Source organism: Oryzias melastigma, linkage group LG9 (assembly GCF_002922805.2).
Source record: "Oryzias melastigma strain HK-1 linkage group LG9, ASM292280v2, whole genome shotgun sequence".
Lineage (NCBI taxonomy): Eukaryota > Metazoa > Chordata > Actinopteri > Beloniformes > Adrianichthyidae > Oryzias > Oryzias melastigma.
This window is the reverse complement of record NC_050520.1, coordinates 20,473,900-20,480,796: the sequence shown is the minus strand read 5'-3', so window position 1 is coordinate 20,480,796 and position 6,897 is coordinate 20,473,900.

The following is a 6,897-nucleotide window of genomic DNA, read 5'->3' as shown; positions in this document are numbered from 1 at the left end:
AGGACATTTCTTATCTAAAAGTACATAGAATACCTAAACTGTTTACTTTAGAAGGAAATAAGTACAGTAGTTTACCAAACCAGCTGAGTTAAAGTTCCACTCTGACTATCTTTTGATCTATTGTCCCAGTGGTCTTTTAATTATGATTATGAGGTTTTAGCCAAAATTAAAGGAAAACTTGGACTGTTTTGTAGGACATTCTGCAGAGAAGCAGGAGTTCATCAGAAAATTACCTGAGTTGTGTGGGAAGGACTGTTCTGGATGTCACAAGTGGAACCATGACTTGTTTAGATATTAAAGACAGGCGTATTCAAGTAAACTAATAATATTAATTGAACACAAAAGGGGTATTCTGGTCTTATATATTTTTCCACTTTGTTGTTACAGAGCCAAAATAAAACCCACACCAAAAAGGCAGCAACTAGCTGAAAACACTGGACAGATAAAAAGAGAATAAAAATCACTGAACACTGCACGGCATGCTCATGCTAAAACCAATCGGATGTAACGTAGAAATTCCACAGACCCAGAAGTGACCCAAACAATAGGTTTAAAAACACTGCTGTACTTCTGACACAGACTAACTGGTGCAATAATTAAGAACAGTATAAAAAAGGACAACATCATGCCGCTGAATGATGACCGGGAAAAATAAAAAAAACAAGTGATCATCTGTTAAAATACACAATTGTTTAAAACAATGAAATACCGCATACTTGTGGTATCAAGCACCCACACCCAGTCATTCGCCCTGTAGGCTTTTTCTCGTGATACCACGGCCCTGTCATCAAATACATCTAAAAATATTTATAAAGTCAACAAAAACAAACATGATCATCAAATTAAAATCAAATTGACCAAATTGGCTCTGAGATGCCACACGAATAGGGTGGGTAGACTCTTTTCACGTGACGCCACACGTAACGGTGAGTGTGTAAAGTGACTTCCAGTTATACAGTATACTGTATTATGTCTAGTTTAGAACAGCAAAGCTGGCAGCTGAACGCTGTTTAAAGAAACTACATATATAATAAAAGTGAACCAATTGTAATGTAAATTTGTACAATATTTATGTTCTAAATGTCCTCCCTGGTTGTATTGTTTCCCTCTCAGATCAAATGTCAGTATTCCTCCTGCAGAATGCTCCACAGCTGCTTCCCCAAAATCCTCTGGATGATATTAAACAGTTGTGGATTATTTCTCTCTGACAACCCAGTCATAGTGCTGGTTTGATCATGAAGGTCATTCAGATTTTCTTCTTCTGATTGATGCTAATGCTAACGCTAGCTTTCCCTGACAGGGATGAGACGTAGATCTGCAGAAGTTAAAGTTGATTATATTTCTGTGTTCACAAAATCACTGAAAACAGAGATAAAGTCAGACAATTTCAACGTGTCTGACAATAAAGAAAAACTAATAACTGTTTTGTTATTTTCTGACGTAGATACTCTTTGCTGTTGATCATAACTGTGTCTGATCCTGCAGGATAATAAAGATAAACAAGGATCAAAAATCATTTGAAACCATCAAAAAATATTCCTATTAAAAGCATTCCAATTTTTACAATTTAAAATCCCCAAAAACAACAAAAACCTCTGATTACAACTACTTTTTGTTTAACCAGTTAAAAAGATCCGTTGAGATAAAGATCTCATTTACAGGGGCGACCTGGCCAAGAGGTAGCAACACGCCATCATGAACCCAGCCAACATTTCGACGAGGGCCGCATATGGTTTACCTTTGAGCTGAATTGGTGGACCCCAGGTGGGTTTGTCCGTGAGATCCATGGCGGTCCCATCTGTGTGGTCCCAACCTGTAGAGCCATGGCAATCCAGTGTATTTTTATCCTTGTTTTAGCAAATTTGTTTTTACCGGTTTTCTGTATTTCACTTGTATGTTTCAACTATGTGTTAAAAAAGCAATTAAAAGAAAGTGATAAAAAAGCATTTGATCTTCTGACCTCAGGGGTCAACATGGATAAAAGCGCCAGTTTTGCCAATTTTGTATGGAAAAGATCAAAGCAGCTGTTTCAGAGTATGGGATGGGAGATATGGTCTTGCTTTTCTGATTAGCCTCAAGTGATAAAACGAGACTGGATTACTGCACTGACCTGTTTGTCAAATTTAAAATGCCTGTCAAGGTTTACCCCAAAACTCCTGATGAAAGGGTCCAGGATGCCAACAGCACTACAGCAACCGGTCAGCAGATCAGTTTTGTTCAGTGTCCTTAAGTTTCTTGAAATATACCTACAAGTAAAATAGATCTTCATTATAATTTTAATGTTTCAATACTCTGTCGTCTAAGCTGACATCAAATAGAGACCCAGGAAGCACGTGTGTGTCTGCTGATGAGGAGAGTTCTTCTGGGTTCTAGAGACTCATTTAGGAACAGTCACATCAAAGATGATCTCGGTAAGTCAGCACTGCAGTATAAACAGCAATCTATGAGGCTTAATCAAAGTTTGAATGGATAATCAGACTAATTTTTATACATTTTTAAAACTTTAATCTTGATTTAAGCCAAGAATCAACACAAAATCTCTTCAATAGGAAAATGTTGACAAGAAAGACCAGAGAAAACAGCTCTATGGACATGATCTTCCATCAGCAGTTGTTTGTGTGCCTGCTCACACATGTTGAAAGCAGTGTGTGATACAAATGTATGTGTTTGTGGTGATATTAGCTGGAGTTAATGCTGCGACACTCATTTAAATGATTTAAGCCTTTTTTCATGAATGAGCCGTAGAGATTCAAAGCTTCCAGAGTTTCCTGCCTGTTTGTGCAGACACGACCACATCAGACACAAACACAAAGGGGTTAAACACCTTTGATGGCCTTGCAAACACAGATTAGCAGAGAGGGGGCTTGTTCATATTTCAAAGAAGGAGGAACTGTTTTGAAGCAGTTTAAAGCTGCTCTGATCTGCTGTCAGAGGCTGTAATTAAGACTCACATTCACACTAACCACTAAATGTGTAATAATCACTACAAGTGTACCTGTGTGTTCCTTCAGAGGCTGCGACATGCTGCTGGATGCCAGCAGACCTGCAGACTCTGAAGATAACCTTCACGTGCTTAAGACATCACACTGTCTGTGTGTTCTTATACAGATATTTCAGAACAAACACTTCGTTCTGCCTTCTACAGAAAAGCAGGGATAGATGAGGAAAAACTTCTACAAAGAATTACAGACATTTCTGCAGCCACTGATGGTAAAAAATCTTCCCAGGAGAGACTGGCAGAACAAAATGAGTCAAAAAACACAACAGTTCAATAGATTCAACAATCAAAACCTTCAGGGTGAGCATACATCTACAGACACTGCTGAGCAAAAACAGCACAAAGACTTTCACATTTGACAGAATGGGACAACAAACGCTCTGGATGGAGCATCTGCGGCTGCATCTGGACTCAAACTAATACAGGATTTCAGATAAACAGCACTGGAGTACCAGTCATGCATGGTGGTGTTAGTGTGATGGTGTGGGTTTGCTTTACCATATGTACCAAGAGATGAACAATGTTTATGGGACCAGTATTTTTTATATAGATTTAGGCAGTTTTTGTTTGTTTTTTTTCTTTATTAAATGAGACCACAGCTGGACAGCCAAGTTATTTTGTTTTAAATACATTGGCATGAATAGTAAATGGAGTGTAGAACATATTATGCTCTATACAGAGGAAGGTAGAAAATTACTTCATAGTATACACTATGTCATTAGTAGATCACAAAATACTTTTCTGCCTTCTCCCAAGCACAGACCATTACACAGTGGTAAATGGTGCATACTTGTATAGAACTTTTCTACCTTTCTTGGAGAACCAAAGTGCTTTACAATAACAGTCCCATTCACACACACGCTCACATGCTGATGGCAGCTCCACTGCCGAACACTGGAGCCAACCTTCCACCAGAGGAAATGTGGGGTTTAATGTTTTGCCCAAGAACACTTTGACACATGGTGGAAATCAATTGAATCAATTATTGCTTGGCTATAAATCATTCATGGGAGAGAACAATACTCACCATGGAAGCATCTGTTGGAGGCTAAAATCCAGGTAGCTTGTAGTGAAGTGAGTCAGATGACAGAGGCAAAAAGAGGTGCAATGAAAAAGCAAGTGTAAGAGAGATACAGCCAGATGTCCATACCCGAAGAACTGGAAATCACCAAACAAAGACTTCTGGGCTTGACCAGCCACCTAAAGAAGTACACAAGAGACAATAAAGCCAGACGGATAAACAGGCTGTTCTCAAATCAACCTGTGAAAGTGTACACTCAGTGGTAGGGTCAAAGCAGCAGAGCAGACCCACCAAGGCTGGAAACTGAAAGATACAGGAAAAGTATTAGAGAGAAAGAGATAGCACGTAGCAGCAATGCTCAATGGACTCTCCGAGTAAAGAACATAGCAACCTCCCAGAACAGAACCCAGTAACCATCACCGTGGCAGACATCCGAGAAAGAGTCTCAGGTATGAAGAATTGGACAGCACCGGGCCGTGACATGATACATGCCTTCTGAATTAAGAAACTCATGGCACTCCGTGAGCACCTGGCAGCACGAATGAACCAGATGCTAAGAGATGGGTCTCACCCTGAATGGCTAACAGAAGGGCGAACAATCCTGATCCAGAAGGATTAGGATGCAGTCCCATCTCTCTCCACAACGTGGAAGCTCATGTCAGGCATCACTGCAACCAAAATACATAGAAACATGGATCAATTCATGCGCAACTCACAGAAGGGCTTTGGTAGAGACTCCAGAGGAGCCAAACACCAACTCCTGGTTGACAGAACAGTAACACAAGACTGCCGGTCACGACACACCAACCTGTGCACAGCCTGGATTGATTACAAGAAAGCCTCAATGCCACACACCTGGATCACTAAATGCTCGGAGATGTACAACATCAACAGGACTCTAAGAGCCTTCACAGGAAGCTCAATAAAGTTATAGATAACCACCCTTGAAACCAATGGCAAGCCAATTGCACAAGTGTCCATCAAATGTAGTATATACCAAGGATATGCTCTGTCCCCACTGCTGTTCTGCATAGATCTGAACCCCCTCAGCCACATAATCAATAAGTCTGGCTATGGATACCAACTCAGAAATGGGGCCACCATCACTCACCTCCTCCACATGGATGACATCAAGCGATACGCTAAGAGGGAGCAGGACATGGGCTCCCTGATCCACACCACCAGGCTCTGCAGTGCTGACATTGGGATGTCATTTGGGCTTGAGAGATGCAGTCGGATGGTAACAAAGAGAGGCAAGGTAGTCCACACAGAAAGCGTCTCACTCCCAGAAGGAACAATAGCAGACATTGAGGACAGTTACAAGTACCAACTCCAGCTCAAGGCCCCAACTGACAGCGTGCTCAATGAATGTCTCAGGCAATGGAGAGCAGAGGATGTGATGCTGGAGGACAGAGCATCATGGGAGGACACGCCCATGCATGGGATGTTCCACCGGACAAAAACTGAAGTGGCTGATATCAAGAAGTCCTACCAATGGCTACAGAGGGCTGGCCTGCAGAACAGCACAGAAGCTCTGATCCTGGCAGCACAGGAACAAGCCCTGAACACCAGAGCGATAGAGGCTCAGATCTACCACACCAGACAAGACCTAAGGTGTAGGCTGTGCAAAGAGGAAACAATCTAGCACATAACTGCAGGGTGGAAGATGCTGGCAGGGAAAACATACATGGAGCGCCACAACCAAGCTGCTGGAATAATATACAGAAACATGTACAGAATATGGACTGGAAACCAAAGTCAAAATGGAAACACCTCAGAAAGTGTTAGAGAATGAGAGAGCAAAGATCCTGTGGGACTTCCAGATCCAGACAGACAGGATGGTAATGGAGAACCAACCAGACATTGTAGTGGTGGATAAAGAACAGAGGAAAGCCGCTGTGGTGGATGTTGCAGTACCAAGCCATGGTAACATCAAGAAGAAGGAACATAAGAAACTGGAGAAATACCAGGGACTCAGAGAGGAACTGGAGAAAGCTTGAAGGTGAAAGTGACAGTGGTGCCCGTGGTAATTGGAGCACTCGGGGCTGTAACCTCCAAACTGAAGGAGTGTCTACAGCAGATCCTGGAAAGATCTCAGACATCTCAGTCCAGAAAAGAGCAGGAACAGCTGAGATACTGCAGGACCAGCATATACATACATTTATTAGAATGTTGATATGACATATGAAACAATCTGCAGTTGGTAAATATTCTGGGCTTGTATGTTTGTAAAACGGGCTCGAAAAGAGTCTGTGCTTCACCAGACAAAAACTTCACCACACGTCCCTCATGTACCCCACCCAACCAAATATTAAACTGAAGTATATAAAGTACTTTTACACAACAGTCTTCTATCTTCTTCAATGCTTAAAGTTCTTTACAGTCACAGTCCCATTCAATACGACAGTGGTGGCCAACTCTGCCTGTTTTCCAGATCTTTCTGCTGAAAAGCTGACTCAAGTGATTCCACATCCGGTTCCACATCCACCTGATTTAGGTGGTCACCATCAAGCAGACCAGACAGAGCTAGAAAACAGGCAGGCTTGAGGCTCTTGAGGACCAGGGTTGACCAGCCTTGCAATACAACTACAGTGGCTGAACTGCCACGCACTGGCGATGGCCAAACTACTTGGATGAACACTGTACTGCAGTTATGTTATACAGTACCTCAAACAGAGTTATGTCAAAGAGCAGGTCTTTAGAGTAGCTGAAGCAGAAGATAGATTCTAAGAACAGCAACTAACAGTGATGGTGTTTCTGGGATGTTTCTCATAGATTTCTGAATAAATGTTTTATCTTGGCTCTTCATGCATTGTTTGCCTTTCTACCTCACTGAGCTTCTGCCTGCTTTCATTTTCTTTGACAGAATCAACAGGAA